Source organism: Gopherus evgoodei, chromosome 3 (assembly GCF_007399415.2).
Source record: "Gopherus evgoodei ecotype Sinaloan lineage chromosome 3, rGopEvg1_v1.p, whole genome shotgun sequence".
NCBI lineage: Eukaryota > Metazoa > Chordata > Testudines > Testudinidae > Gopherus > Gopherus evgoodei.
Window position 1 is genome coordinate 111,744,094 of NC_044324.1, and position 17,253 is coordinate 111,761,346.

At 41.1% G+C, this 17,253-nt stretch overlaps 1 pseudogene; it reads right to left on the minus strand.

Moving 5' to 3' along the window:
* Positions 1–9,255: 9,255 nt before the first annotated feature.
* On the minus strand, positions 9,256–10,124 carry LOC115647529 (annotated as a pseudogene).
* Between the last annotated feature and the right edge of the window lie 7,129 nt (positions 10,125–17,253).

Below are 17,253 nucleotides of genomic sequence, written 5' to 3' on the forward strand. Positions count from 1 at the left end.
TCTTTAGACCCCTTTCAGGGGACGCTGATGAGCTTTCACTTGGAAGGATCCTTCCATCCCCATTCTTCTCTGCAGGTTCCAGGCCCACTTTGACCTATCCTCCACCATGCTCAAACAGGTTCCCCATGTCCATCCCTTTTACCCCAAAATTCAAGCAACAAATCACAATGCCCTAGAATCTTCCATATTTCCCAGTGAGAGTGTGCCTTGCCTTCAAACTCACAAGTTCCTGGCAAACTGAGATTTTCTCATCACCCAGAAAAGGTGATTATTACAACCTTCCCTCCCCATAGATGTTCTGACAGTCTCTTGGTTTTATCTGACTCAGAGTAAACTCCCAGTTCCACAAAATAACCTGGTTTAATGTGACTCTGGACACTCTCCTCAAGACTATCCAGCAATGTGCTCCAGGCTTCCCACAACATAGCTGTGAATTCTAAAACAGGCTCCTGGCTCCCAGACAAAATTCTTCATATTCACGAATCCCTCCCTGCTCCTGATGACAAATTCATGATCCCATCACTACTCACAAATCTGTCACAGACATCCAAAAATACCTTTTCTCACCTGGAGTCTCCTCACAATATCTGCTTCCTTGACCTGCAGCTCTAGGTTCTTTATGTGCTTCCTAAACAAGATCTTTGCCATTCTTCCTCTCTACGTCTGATCTCCTCACTAACATGCCTTCAATTGCACATGGCCTTTCTTCACGAGAACCCATCTCCCATTTCCTTGATGCTCCCTTGCCTCTCATTCCCTCTGCTCCTGCCAAGTGTTTTCCAAGTGCACTCTGTGCCAGAGGAAACAAAAGTGGGAAAGGAAGTGTAGAGGTCCCACAGAGAGATTGCCATGGCAAAGGTTGAAGGCACATCTTTTATGTGGATTTTTAAGAAGGGATTACACTGAAGTTGGAGCCAGTTCTTATCTTTTTCAACTGGTACACATATTCCATGGCAGAACTCCAGAAGTGATGCTAGGTCCTCTACCTGAGTGGGAAAAAAAAATCTTCCCCAAAACTTTTTAAATAAAGACTACAAGGCCAAGGCCTTACAATTTTTTCAATGTCTTTTGAAATGTTACAATTGTGTTTTAGCAACATTATGAAAACTTCTGCAAAAAAAAATTATAGTGAAAAAATTGTGAACTTTGCATAACTTTACAAACTGCTAGACAAAAAGATTGCTACAGTGTCAATCCAAACAATGGATATTTTTATGTGTGTTCATCAAAAAAGTGTAGATAGATAGATAGGTAGATAGATTATCAAAGGTTTTTATGGAATCATCAGATTACTAATATAGTATATATCTGTCTTTGTGTTTTGTCATCTTCACTATTTTCATATTCTTCTAGGTTTTAATATAAATGAATTCAAGGTCTCTTTCCAATTCCAAGTATGAATGTATCTACATCAGAATAATAATCCTGTCTATCTATCTATATGTAGGGACTATGGCATGGACAGTTACTTCTAATTGTTAGAATCAAGAGCCTGGAACCTTGATCAGAGTCAGATGCCAACCCAAAGGTCAGATCCAGAGACAGAATCAGGAGTCATATCAAAGGTCAGAACTAGAGTCAGAGTGAGGAGTCAAGCCAGGGATGTGGAGCAAGGCAGGAAATTGGAAACTAGGAACAGATGCAGACGTGGGATAAGGAGGGCAAGAACCAGGCTGGACAGCAGGGCTTAGGAATCAGGCAAGTATACAGAAACCATTGTAGCAGCCATTCAGGGATTCACCTAGTTTCTCAGGCAACTTCCTGGACCTGTTTATGTAGTATGTCCCAGCCAATCAGCGAGGCTGGATGACTCCTCCAGTCATGAGCTTTGTGGACAAGGCCTTTGTGAGCTAAAGCTTGGCTGAACTTCTCCACTGGCTCAGGTGAGTGGCTGGATGGTATCCATGGTCTGAGCACTGGGGTTTGAGGTTTGCAAACTCTTACATCACCCCTGTCCTCTTCAAATATGTAGGCAGTGGTCTAGGTTTTCCATGGTGTTTTTTGTGGAAAGCTTTTACCAGATCAGGAGTCTCAATATTCACGCCTGTTCCCAGGAGCACTCTTCAGGACCACAGCCTTCCCAGTCTACACGATACCAAAGTCTACTTTTTGCCTGATTCTGGCACTGAGGATCTCATGGATGATATACTCACCCTGGTCTTAAAAACATACCAGCGGAGGGTGGGACGGTGTTTGGGAGTGGTGAGGGAATGGTGGGCTTCAGGAGTGATACATGGAAAATTGAGTGTATTTGGTAGAGAGTGAAGTAATTTGTGTTCAAAGGTAACTGGGTTCATTTGCCGGGAAATTCAATAGCTGCCAAGGGATTGATAACCAAATGTATGAAACGGCCTGTTCTTGTGTAGGTTTTTCATCAAGTGGCATACCTTCTGGCTTACCAGAAGTGTGGACCCCTCCTGTCATTGATGAGCCTTACATGGTTTCTTGGCATCCTCCAGGTGAACTTTTAGGTTATGTTGGGTTTGACATGTCTGTTGTGTCAAGTCTAGGGCGCCTGGGTTGTGGGAAGGTGTGAGTAGCTCTGGGTAGAACCCAGAGGAGAACCCATAGTTTGAAATAAAAGGGCTTTGCCACATAGAAAAGTGTTCTGCTTTGTACACAAACTTTGTACACAAACCATTGTATTCCAACACTGCCTGAGCTAGAAGCAAGGACCAATCATTCTGGTGAAGATTTATGAAGCACCAAAAATACTGCTCTCAAATCTCATTGGTTCTCTCCACTTGACTAATTGTCTAAGGATGATAGGCAGCAAAGAGGCAGGAGTGGGTGCCAGTGCAGGGAATGAAGTGTGCCATCTTTGTGAGGTGGTCCATTACTGTCTGAATTGTTGTGAACCTGCTGGACTCAGGCAGTTCACTTCAAAATCTAAGGCAGTGACTGTCTAGGATCCAGGTGGAGTCCTGAGGGATTGCAAAAGTCTGAAATGTTTATTGTGTGACACGTTGGAGTTGGGGCATACATTGGAAGAGGCCATATAGGCCTGCAATGTGGCTTGAATGTGAGGCCACCAGAAGACATGAGAGACTAGGAGCTGAGCTTTAAAGCAGCCAAACTGCCTGGTGGGAGTCATAACATATTTTTAGGGTTAGAGGCCTTGGAGGCCTGGTAGGAAAACATATATATGCCCTTATACATAGATTACCCTATCTTGGATGTTGTAGGGTTCCTTATTTATGGCTTCCTGCTCATCAGGAGGGTGTTAGGGGGCTTATTCCTTCACCCTCTCACTTCCTTGGTCCTTTTCGCATGAACAGAGAGCAACAATACCCAAAGTCCAAAGGTGCATCTGCTTCAATGATGAAGACTTGCATGGTATTGGGGTGGATCAATATGGGAACAGTGATAATTGTGAGTATTAATTGCTCAAGACCTAATGGACCTTTATGGAGCAGGGCAGTGAGAGGGGTGATCCACTCCAAGAATTTTGGGATGAACCCGCGGATAAATGTTCATGAACCCCAGGAAACATTGTAATTTATGAACATTCCAAGGTACTTCCCACTAGAGGACTGTTCTTTATCTTATGTGGGTCCATTCATGATTCTAGTAGGAGACACGATGAACCCTAGGATTCTATGACATGGTGGCCTACTTCACGGCACACATAGTCCACACATAGTTCAAGGCTTTCATCTTTCTTTTTAATAAAGAGGAGTGGTGCCTTGGAAGGCAAAGTGGACTTATGAATAAAGTCCTTGGATAGGTTCTCCTGAAGGTAGGTTCACAATACAGCTAGAAATGGCAAATATATGCTGAGTGGAATGTTTTCCCCGGTTGTAGTTTGATTGGGCAATTGTAGTCCCTGTGTAGGGGCAAGGTGTCTGTGGATTTTTGCTAAAGACATCTTTGTAGTTACTGTATTTGGATGGAACTTAAGTGCTGGCATCACCAGATGACATTGCCAGGCCAGCTTCCCTGGCATGCAACTGCTGGGGAACTACTGCGCACTGCCCATTTCCCGGGGTCAAGCAGTGCAGATATCTGAGAAAAATTCAACTTAGTTCACATCAGCTTATAAGGGGGTTGTGGCGTGCCAGCCATGAAATATCCATAATCAGAGGGAAATGCGGGGAATGGATGGCACTGAAATATAGCATCTCTGTGCTCTTGGATATCAACCTCAGGAAGAACCATTTCCATGTCCACCGGCCTGGAGAATAAGTGGGACGTATCATGAACTTTTATCAGCAGTTCATCAAAGTCAGGAGTCAAGCCTCGGGTTGAAGCCATCATCAGGGGTAGGGCATAAGAGCGGGGATTTGGAGTGAAGCAGGGAAGCAGGAACCAGGAACAGAAGGATGTTAGGGATGAGGAGGGAAGGAACCAGGAAGAGGCAGGAAGGAAGGGCTTAGGAGGCAGGCAGGGAAGCAGGGTCTGTAATAGGAGCCAGCAAGTGAATCACTTAGTTGATTATACAAATTCACATGCCTCTTTCTGGTTTAAGTATTGCCTCCCAGCCAGTCAGAAGGGCTAGACATCTCCCCCAGTTTAGGAGCATTCTGGGTGGGACTTTTTGTGAGCTAGAGCTTGGCTGGCCCTCTTCTCAGCTGCTCTGGTAAGCTGGTGGGTGGTGACCACAATCTATGTACTGGTTGGGGTCCCATGGGACTGGTGTTGCAGCTCGCGGTCCCTCACATTATCTATATATGATATTTCTAAAGTGTTCGTCACCATTGTATTTAGGTAGCAAATATAAAACCTAGAGACAGGTCTTAAATGACCAAAGCAACTTCAATTGTCCACTTCACCATTGTACATTTGGCTTTTTTTTTTCTTTCCTCTCATTTTATTTCTGTCTGTCTGTCTGTCTATCTCTGCTTCCTCATCACCTACTGGCCATGTGACAAGAAACCATCTAATCAGTGATAGAAAGGTTTTCTCAAAAGAGGATATGTGCATTATGTTCTGGAAAAGGTGAGACTTGGACTACACATTTCTTATATATATATTTTTATTTGCTTGAGCAAACAGAGGCACCTAATTTCGAATGCAGTCAATATGGCACATTTTGTGTCAGTTTTTCAAAGAGTGATTCAGCTGCTGCACCCACAAAAATGTGCACACCCCTGCACAATACCTAACAGAACATTACACAGTTTTTGCAATATCACGCCCATGGATATGCCATCACCTGATCTATGTATGCAAATATCCACTTAATTGAGCAAATGGGTTGGGAGGTTTGTGAGTGCATTGCCATCCACAGATGTTTTTGCCTGAACTTTCAATACATCTTTCTGTTGATAATTTAGTTGTGTATGTTTAAACAGTACAATTTAAAAACAATCTGCAAGCAAGGAGTGGAGGAGGTAACGGTCCACTCACAGGCACCAACTCCACATCTATGGAAAAAAATTAGCAGGTGCTTAGCATCCACTGGCAGCCAGCGCCTCATGCTCCCTCCAGCGCTTCTCACTTGCTGGCGGCCTTACTTATCAACTCCTCTGTGATCAGCTGTTCCTCAGCAGGCAGGAGGCACTGGGAGGGTGGGGAATGAGTGGGGATGGGGCGCGCTTGGGGGAGGGGTGGAAACAGTCAGGGTGGTGGTGGAGTAGGGGTGGGAAGAGGCAGGGTGGGGCTAGGGACTTGGGGGAAGAGGTGGAGTGAGAGAGGGCTTCGGGTGGTGGGAGGTAGCGAAGAAGTTGGTGCCTATGAGTGCACTGGCATTGCCTGTTAGCTTCCACATGAGCTATGGGTGCAACCAGCTAGACAAATACTACAGAAATCTGACCAGCAGAGGAAATACAAAAGATATGGGAGAGAGATTGTCATGCAGCATTCTCTTTCTTTTGCAGGCAATTCTTGAGACTTAAGGCCTTATTGTATAATGATAAAGTACTCATTCTGTCAGTTATTTAGGAGCCAGAATTTAACAAAGAGTCCTATGTGAAACAGCTTTAGTCAAAAAGCTCTTAAGAAGAGTCACACTAATTATGGTATTTAAGATCATGAAAACTCTGCAAAAGATGCTTGTTAATGAGATACCCATTATATCCTCTCCCCAGAGTTCACTCATTCCCCTTTGCGTGTTTTACTGCATTTTGCTGCTGAGGGAACTTGAATCTCACGTGGGAACCCTCAAAGAAAAACAGCTTCATAGTTCTATCCCTGAGCACTTGTCTGATGTCTTGCTCTGTGTTCAAGGTTTTTAAAACGTTTTAAGCATCTGTCAAATCACACTCCCTATATAAACAAAACACTGAAATATTTTAAAAAGTCACTTTGAATCTGGGAAAAAATAAGTCACTACCATGCTGTGTGGCATGGCACATTAAGGGCAAAATGGTAGAGCTCCTGAATAACAACGGACTCAAAGACCAGGGTCTCCATGTCTGCTTTGTCCTCCTAGAAGTGTAAGCAGGACAAAGTGGCCTTAAAGCCTTTGGAGGTGCCAGCCTAGAGCTCCCTTTAAACAAGGAAATTTTGCATTGGCATAAAGCTGGCAAGGGTAGCACAGCTGCCTCCTGCATCAACTGCTCCCACTCCACAGTGCCCGGCCTAAGGAAAGGGAGGATGCAGTGGGGGGTGGGACAGTGTTCCATTATGTCCAATCCTCCAGTGGTTTAATATCACTGTACAGAAATAACTTGCATTGGAGATGGGCAACTTTAGATTGGGGAGCTACATAGCCAACTCCCTGTGGTTCTTATCTCTAATGAAGCCCTACATGTCTAAGTATACAAAGGCCAGTATAACCAGTCTCACTGCATCCTTCCCAGCTCCCCAGGATCTGGGGACATATTGGGACAGCTGGGAGAAGAAGGGGATGTTTTGGAGGGGGTCTGTATCATGGGACCATTCTAGTTGGCTATTCTGGCTTACCCCCATGCAGTCCTGGCTTAGAAATGTGAATGACAGCCATCGTTGCTTTACCCCATAAGCCGCGTTAAGCTGATAATTATACCCCAAATGTTTCTGTAGTGCATTTAAACAAGGTTTCAGTGTTGATTGTATGTTCATTGCCATTTTCAGAAAATTGGGAAGTGCAACTCTTTTCACATAAACTCTTGAAAAAGCCATCAGATGTTAGCATCTTTAACAAACTGGGCAGGGTTTGAAATGTGAGGCACTTCATGGCTCATTACCAAGCCTTTCAGATATCTCCATTTCCTTCCATTGCTGACAATGTCAGCACTGGCACTTGAATAGATTGGTGATTTCTGGCCACATAGAATGGTGAATATGAAAGCACTTTTTGTAAATAATGTTGTTAGATTTGCAGAATAGTTTTGAACTGAGACAAGCCTACTGTGGCTCCTACTGGCCCAGCTAAGGAGAGGATCCCATACTCACATAATAGAGAAGCTGCTTTGAACTAGTATTCATGTTTGATTCCAAGCTCCAGTAATGTGCATGATACATAAATAGTGAATCCAGTCACGAGAAAGGGGAACCCAGTCTCAGGTTAAGACCTTCGCTAGTGTCTATCCACCCTCTAACAGACACAACAAATACATCCCAGATATATGCTGGTGGGCAAATATGTAGACGTATAGTAATATAAGGAAGGCCCAACTTGAATTGTGGGATAATTGTCAAATAATCGTGGCTGAGTCACAAACAAGACGTGGAAAATCTTGAAAAAGTAACAATGGACCTTTATTAATTGCGGAAATTTAGAAAAGCCAGAGAAGACCTATTTGTGTAAGAAATTTTTTCCATAACAATATAAACCCTAAAGTATATTATGCTGGCTAATTTTTTTGATAACCAGACATTTTATGGCAACTGTTAATGCAAGGGGCTGACAGTGGGAGTCCCGGCCACCAGCCACTGGGGGCTGAGAGCAGGAGCCCAAGCTGTTTAACCGCCCAGGGCTCCCGCTGTCAGTCCCCGGTGTCTGGCAAATTGCAGGGGAAGCTAATATTGTGGGATCTGCAATTTCTGCAATAACACAAATTAAGTAAGGCCTTAAATATAAGACATTTTATCAGTTTACTTTATGTATTCCCATATTTTAAACTTTATCTTATCGTTGTTTCATAAGCAGTATAAAATTAGTATGGCAAATATGAACTAGCAGTAGTCCTTCAACACAAGACGTTTTCTTGGTCCTTCAGGTAGGAGACAGCATAAACAAGTGGAGTTTGGATCGGACTGTAAAAGAGAACAAACTTTGGTACCATCATCCACCCGTCATCAGAAAGTGCCCCCCACTCCATAAGACCAATGTTCCAGTTAGCCCAGAATTCGGGTCTTCTGACAGTGGTCAATGCCAGGGGCTTCAGAGGGAATGAAAAGAACAGGTAATATCAAGTGGTCCATCCCCTGTTGTCCAATCCCAGCTTCTGGCCAAACAGAGGCTAGCGATACTCAGAGCATAATGTTGCATCCCTGCCCATTCTGGCTAATAGACATTGATGGACCTATCCCTCCAGGAACATATCCAGTTCTTATTTGAACCCAGTCATACTTTTGGCCTTTCACAACATCCCCGGCATCCTTCAGACTCCCACATGTAGTCAGGACTGCTAAGGTCTCAGCTGACCTCAGCTACTTTGTAATGCATGGAGGTGATCTCTCAAATGCAGCAGCTACAACCCAAAACAAACACTGACTCAATGAACATTCAGAACACTTTTCTGTTAGAGACTTAATAATTCATTGACCGGTATATATGAGACTGGCTTGGATAGATTGTATATAGATAAAGACCAGTTATTCAGCCAGAGAAAACATTTTGGGCTGAGTTGTGTTCCCTTATTCATGCTGAGATTAAGAGATACACTCTCAGTTGGAGTAAGGCTAGCGCTATCGGGCCCACAACAATGGGGAGTCCATTTTCAAACATGGGTAACTAGATAAATTAATACTTAAATGCTGCACTTGGAGTCTCAAACTGGTACTTGAACAGAAATGACATTGTAGGGTAGTTGCCAAAATGATCAATGTATACTGGAACAAAGCTAGATAAAATGTACTGTATAGTTTGCCAGACTGTTCTCTCACTTCCTATCATCCAGACAGACAGCTCACTAAGACAGCATGCTAATCCTTAACAATACCTATAGAGACACGTTACAAATGAGTTACTCCAAAGTAAGTGCAGATTCTTGTAAATATTGTCAATATATAGGGCCCTATGTGAACTGTTCTAAAGATCTCCCCAGAAACAGCACAGGCATATATTAATGCTAATCCATTCTAAAAGAGCCCTACATGGTAATTAAATATATGTGGGAAACAAAGTAAGAGTAGAGGAATCTGGTCGGAAGATTGTACCAGTCACAATCATTTTAAATGCTTTGCGAACCAAGAATAAAATAAACCATAAATGATTGGATTACAAGTAGAATGAAGTATCCCAGCCAGAGGAAGGAATTGTACAAGTCTTCAGGTGTTGAGAAGTTAATAAAAGGATGAGCTACTGTAAGAATAAGAAAGGCAACCAACAAAAACAAACACTCCCATGACTATACTTAAAGTTTAGTTGCTTTGTTCTCTTTTTTTGTGGAGAGTTTGTTTTTCATTGCAGAGATGGCATTTATTGCACTGGGGATTTTAGCAATTTGTCTGGCATGTTTTCTTGCCACTGTAAATATGTAGACATAGATATCCATCATCACTGTGGCCTGGGAAAAAGAAGGCTATAAGAGAAACCATCACTTCCCAGAGCTTGTTTAAGTATGAAGGCACAGACACCACAGCAGTTTAATGGAAGTCACATGTTCTTCAATGCCCTCAATATTCAACTCTGAGAAAACTAGGTCAAAAGCTAATAAGAATGGGACAGACCAGCTAATTAATAAAAATAGCACTATTACAGGGATAGTTATTTTGGTGACATAATGCAATGGGTCACAAACTGCATAGTAACGGTCAACAGAGATAAACACAGATGGAAAATAGAGGTGGTGCAGAGCATTATATCACAACAAGTATGGATTTTGCAGAAGAGGTCTCCAAAATACCAGAATGACTCAATAGACCTGATCATACTGTAGGGCCTAACATGAAACTAAGCAAAAAGTTGGTAGTTGCCATGGAGCAGATCAGGAAATTGGTTGGAGAGTGCAGCTGTTTGAAATGAGCGATGGAAATTATCACAAGCATATTCCACCCATTGTGAGCACTATTGCTCCCACCATGAAGATGTACATAGCCCAAAGGACTGCTTGTAGACCTACATTTCTAGGACATGAATTGTAAACAGAGTCAAAGCAATACTGCACATTCTGTGACTCCAGCGGTTGGATGAATTCATGATTTAGGATCAACGACAATACTTTTTCTGAAGTATTACAATACAACCAGTCCTGGGGAAAAAGAAAAAATAAACAAAGTGACATGAACAGTAGCAACATCTGCAGACGTGTTTTTTCAGATTAGTTGATTAACACCTAAAATAAAAATAATGGGCCTAATTCTACTCTCAGTTGCAATGACATCAATTCAGAACAATCCTCATTACTTTAGAGGAGTTATTCTAGACTTATACCAGTATAAGAGATAGCAGAATTTGGTCCAATGATTGAAAAAAAGAAAAAAATAGGCTGGGCCGTTTTCCAAATACTTTTGAATCTTAAGGTGCTCAAAAATTCTAAGTAATATTGGATATTTTTGCTATGGAGTTTATATTCAACCACTATAAGCACCTTGATAAGAGCTTTTCACAATGAAAATCTCAAACATACGACACTCACCTGTATTGCATACACAGGCGGATTCTAGTTTTGTGGGGCCCTAGGCCAGAGCAAGTGGGGGCCTCATTCCACCACTTCTGCCTGCAGCCCCACCCCTGCACCTCCCCGTACCTTCCCCAACACTCCTGCAATTGAAATGGGGTTAGGGCACGGGAAGGCTTGCCCTGTTCTGCCTGCCTGGTTCTCCTGCCAAGGAGCAGGGTCGAGGTGCAGAGCGGGGTAAGCATCCACCGCTCCATCCTTGCTCCCCAGCAGGAGCACCAGGGAGGCAGAGCAGGGTCAGGGTGTGGGGGCGCTCATTTTTTCCAGAGCCCCCACAATTGGCTGGAGCCCCAGGGCATGGGCCTCGTTAGTCCAGTGGCTAATCCACCACTGATTGCACAGTACTACTGTAGCCCACAAGAGCTTATGCTCAAATAAAGGTGCCAAGGTGCCACAAGTACTCCTCGTTCTTTTTACAGTTCTACGTGTCATCTCAGAGATCTTTGTTCCTGGAGGTACTGCACATACTTCCAGGAGAGACATTACAGCACCAGGAAACCCACACTGGTTGATGCTATAAAGATTTTAATATGCAACACTTCGTGAAGCTCACCAGACCTCATAGTAAAGAGTGACACAAACCTGACTGACCACCATCCTTGTTTTAGCATGCTTGCTAGTAGGCCACTGAGTGTATACCTGCAGACTTGTTTCTGATTGTAATATTAACCCACTGAGGAGCTTACCCTCAACACATACTGGCCAGGATTAAGAGAAATATAATAACATCATGCTAAGGAGTCATTGAGGTTTGCTGAACAATCTGTGCCTCAAAGCATTGAAAGATTTGAAAAAACTGGTTAAAACAACACCCGTTTAGTGAACTTTATTATGGATAATTGTTATTTAAGACTTCTGGGTTTTTTTTATTTAAACCAGTATTTACTATTACAGATATACATGTGTAAGAAGAAAAAAAAAAATATATGTCACCTTACAGTCTGCACACTCTCATCTACATGTTACTGCTTATGCCAGCAAACTGGTGCACTGTTCTTAGTGTACAATAGAATGAAAGTGATAGAGTTTGAAGATGGATACTATGGCCTGAAAAAGTTCATCCTGTATGCTAGTGTGTGCATGCATTATGCACATATACATAAATGGACACACATGCTATGTATATGTTATTAGAGTTTGGGAGTTTAATTAACATTATTTCACAGTAGAGTAAACTAAGGAATTGTGTTCCTCCAGTAATGCCAACAAGAGTTTCTAACAATATCATAAACCAGAAGACTCAAGTTTTGGGGTTTCTCCTGCTACAAGGTTCCCAATTTAATTAGATACTTAGATTATTTACATGTCAGGGACTTGTTTCTTCAATAGAATACAGATTTTAATCAAATCAGCTACCCCCTCTGCAAGCCTCATTCTTCCTCCTTTCAATTCTATAGGTCCATATCCTTTCTCGGGTATTAGCTATCCCCCTTATTTCTCGCTCACCTATTCCTGTGGTTTTTTATCTTTCTCCCAGCTTGTCAGGTTCATATATAAAGCTACTTCTGGAAAGCTTTCTGGGATACTTTTCTGATATTCATTTGAAATGCCGTTGCATGATAAGAATATGAACATTTGCCATTATAAACATATTGCAGGTTTACAACAGGTATGCCAGGCTGATATCAAAATGTAGAGTCATTATTGTAGGGTTCATTATCTTATATAAATAATCATGTAATATGAATGCAAAAGCCAATTATGCTGTGTGTATGCTTAACATTTTGTGATTATTCACCTCTCTACCTCTTACATCAAAGATATGGAAAGTATCAGGTCTATTGTAAGGCAAATCCATACCCCATTAAAGTCATCAAGAGTTTTAACACTGACTTTGATGGAATCAATATTAGATCTTATGTCTAATAAAGTTTATTGCTATAAGCATTTAAGCATGTGTATAACTTTACTTCCATGAATAGCACCTGTGTTTACTGTTTACCTAAAAGTGAATAAGAGTGTTTGCAGGAAAGGATCTTTGTATATTATCTTGCCTTAGTACAGTACTTTGAAAGAATATATGACATTAACATTCATAAGAAATAACACAGTGTATGTTCTCAGTAAGAGACTGCTATCTCATGAAAAACAATATTTCTAGCCCAGCCCTGCAGTCTTCACATTGGTAATTATCAGCTCATTAATACCATTTAGAGAGGATCTGTTTGTTACTTGAGTAGCATAAATTGTTGAAGATGATCCAGCTGTCTTCTCTAGTCAGTTTCTGAATGATCTTGCCACACAATTAAGATTCAAGTCACTTCTTTATTTTACAGTGGCTCAAATTATTTTTATGATATAGAGAAGAATATTTCCTCTGAAAAAATCACAAGAAAACTTTTTCTTATTATAGTCAGTCCACTATTTGGACTGGAAAATCAAATAAATTGCAGTTCCTCTAGTACTTTACAAAATGAAGTTTGTTACATCATTACATTGGAGTGAAAAATGTTTTACCTGATCGCTTTCCATACTTCATCTCTTCACAGAAAACATTTTTGGCTGTGATGTTTGCTTTTACTTCTAGTCTTTGGTTTCAGTTATAAAATCTTCTGATTTAAATCAATCAACAGTTTTAGAATTTACCTGCTAAGTGTATATAAATCTTCTTTTTCTTATTAACTCACAAAGCTTGCTTGATTGGTTTTTTTTTTCCATGAGACTCCTTGTGGCAATACTCAATGAAAATGCATTTGAAATTTTCCTCTTTTCTTATCAGATTAACTGAGTTGTTGCTAGTATATATACACATCAGAGAAGACCTGTAGCTCTCTCTGGTGGTTCACAATCTCCTATCTTGTCTTTGCTTTGGCGGATTAACTCTTCATTCTGCTGCTGCAACTGAAAAAAATTGTGCACAAACAACCCAGTGAGGACATTATTTGATTTGGTTCACAGTCATACTGGAAATGGGAGAATGAACTTTACCTCTACTTTCAATATGTTAAATATAAAGCCATGGAAGGTCTTTTACATTATAAGCTTTAAATGACAGGGGCTGTCATTTACTCTGCCTCAGTAGGGCTTGTTGAAAATGTTCTGTCAGAACTGTTTTTCGTTGAAAAATGGGGGTTTTGGCTAAACAATTTTTTTTTTTGCAATAAGTATTTCTTTTCAATGGAAATTTACAATTTCTCATTAAAAAACTAAATGGCCACAAGCCAAAATATTTCATCTTAAGCACAAAATATTTCAATTCTGAATTTCTACCACAGTGCCTCATAGGAATTGTATTTTGAGTACCTTACACTCCAGTTCTCCTCTCTCCACACTCCACTCCAATTCTCCACAGCCAGACTTCATCTCCTGTAATGCACCATGGCCATGGAATTCTTATGCTATATAACTTCCACTCAGCCAGAGGGAAGAGTGTGGCACATCATAGAAGGTATAGTCCAACTAGGGAGCACAGCCTATAGAGAAGAATGGGGCCTGAGGCACTTGAGTTAGAGCACCCAGGAGGCATTACAGTGACAAAAAAACCACAAACATTTTCCAACCAAAATGAATGATTTTTCACTTTCACTAATATTCTCCATGGGGGAAAACCCTTATTCTCTAGTGTTGATAGGACCCTAACCTGTCTGAGGTCTCCAAGTTCTGTTGCAATGTACATGTAAAATTATAATAATTATCAATTGAGATAAATGAAAAAAAGGAACCACTTAATGTCTCATAATGGAAAGGGAATCCAAAGATGGTCAGTTACATTTAGAGATGCACAAAACATTCCAGAAATAATAAGTGTCTCATTCACATTTTTCTACTTCCACATATCAGCTTTCAACCATTTCAACCACCCTAAACATTAAGCAGGGTCCTGAATGACGTTCTGACCATGTGTCTCCGCACTTCTAAATTCAAGCCATGATTAGTCATACAAGTAGTGAAATACCACAAGACAAACTGTTCTCACTGTATCCTTAGCTCTGTCTAAGATCTCACTTTAGGAGACCATCCCTAGTGAGCAAAGCACTAAGCATGTACTTCACTTTGAACATAAGGCTTGGTTCTACTGAGTTAAACAAATGCTTAAGTTGCTCTGCTGAATTAGACTCAGAAAGAAAACTTGTTCTTGTGAGATTTTTCAGCCAAGAGTTCTTAACCAAGTTCCTGCATCTGGATGTTCTTAATTTTCTTCTAACATGGATATGTAGCAGAAAGGCGAAGATATGTTGTGCATTTTTGTTTGCATATCTGTTATATTCTCCAGAAGGTAACACAAAACACCAGTCCAGAACAGCTCATACTGTGACACAAAGGAATTATCCAAAAGTACATAGGTATTTACAGGTAAAAATAGATACCCTTGCTATAAGCAGGCATTGTATAAATCTATAGGGATTTGTGAATTATATCTTTTCACTATAATATGTCAGAATAAGGAAAGCTAAAGAAGAGAACACTTGTGTGAACAAAAATTATTGGATCTGCAGACAGCACTGGTAACAGCCGGGACAGGCAGACCAGGAGTCTGACACTAACAAAAGGCCAGATAGATTTGCTGAACATGGAAGGGAATGAGGGAAATGTCTTAAGATCGCTGTTGGTCCAAAAAGATCAACAATGTCTATGTCTTGATGTATAGGCTGACATGCATTTGAAAAGCCATTTTCCATGGTATTCAGTGATATGGAAAATGGGGCAGATCTGCAGTGTTTACATGTGGGTGAGAATAACACACCTGATTTAATTAAAAGTGAGTATTCCCCGCCCCCAACGCAAATATACTTCTATGCTACCATTCCACAAAGCTATGTTTGTCAGAAGCAGAGCATTATTAAGATCTCCTGTGTCTCATGTAGGACAAAGGCTGGCTGAGAAGAAACACTTTTACAACCAAAGAAGTGTACTTCGCAATTTCTCAGTGTCAAAGTACACCCCTACTGAGAAGGTTCATGGCTAGAATTGAGGATTTGCAATCCAGAAGCAATGTTGTTATTGGAGTACATGCAATGTACTGGGCCAACTAATGAGGAATTGTGTGATATGTTGAGGGCACACTCAGATCAATATTTAAAATAACTTGGGTGCCTTAAATTAGCTCCTGAATCCATATTTAGGTAACCACAAGCTTCTGCAGGGTTTAAATGTGGATTTTGGAACTGAACTTTAGGGCTTCATATCTGAAAATTTCAGTGTTGCTGCTGAATTAGGTAACAGGAAGCTATAAAACAATTTTGAAACAGTGGGTGGGTGGGTGGAGGGGTGTATTATTATTAAACCAGAGTAATTCTGGCAGCAACTATAGTAAAACCATTTAACATACAAACATCAGAAACATTTGTAGTTTATTGCCTCCAAATCCAGATATTTTATCTAATGTATTGTTGCCCTTTGGCTGAGGAGTGATGAATTTTCAGGCCTTGCAGCAAGTCATTTTCCATTGGTGGAGAGAAGTTAATATCACAGAGTCAGATATCTTATGTGCAATTTGTTTATTTACATGATGCATAAGCCCTTATCTATACAATTTATATACATGCCCTTTCAGTCTTCAATCACCACATGCACCCACAACCATTCCCAGCTCTGCCATGCCTAGACATCGCCAGGAACACTGCCTTTGTCACTTTGCTACAGATTTCCAGCCATCCCAGCTGCCAAGGAACCTTCCCTCTCCTGGCTGCCGGTCAGGAGCCAGAAAAGCAGTAGCAGATTCACCAGAGCTGTTTCATCACAGTGCCATTTGCTGACTTCTTATTGCTCAGGAGATTTTCCATACTATTTATCTAGGTAATTTTAGCACATGGGATCTGAGTGCTTCCCTTAAAGGGGTTTCAGAGGCCATTGTTCACAACTGAAAATGTAGAAGTTGGATTTTTTTCCTGCCATTTTTCCTCTCCAGATGCCAAATCTCTCTTTCCCTGAGCTCCATTCTCTGCTTTGGCGTCTGGTCCAATGCCCACTGTATTCACTGCACATCATTCAATTGATTTAAAGTGCACTGGATCAGGCCTTTGGTTTCCATATCTGCTCATGAGAGGTGGGACTTGTTCACACTCCAACCTAAGAATCTCTAACTTTCATTAGTGGGTTGCAAGCAGTCAGCCTGTCAGATATCTCCTTGCTATTTCAGTCCCATCTGTTTTTGAGGAAGCAATTCACACTTTGGGTTTTAAGCCCACCCCTTCTGAGATTCAAATGGATATTATTCATGTCACCTGTGTTAAAAATTCAGCAAAGAAATGTATTGGTACTGAAGCAATAAGAGATCACTAAAAATATAACAAATCAGTAAATAAGTAAGTACGCTGTAGTTTAGCAGTCAGAATGCAATGCATTTACAGTATATTAAATCGTTAATGTCAAATTTAAATCTAGATCTACAATATATGTTACCATGAATATAATGGGGGCTTTTAACAACTAAATATTACTAGTGCATAACATGTCTGAGTGGGTCGTCTGTAAGGACTGAATACATGCATTCAGTCCAGATAGTATCAGCTTCAGTTGTCTGAGCTAAAAGAACTAGGTTCAAATCCGGCCTCCAGAGAAGTCAACTACAAAATTCCCATTGATTTTAGTGAGGCCAGAATTT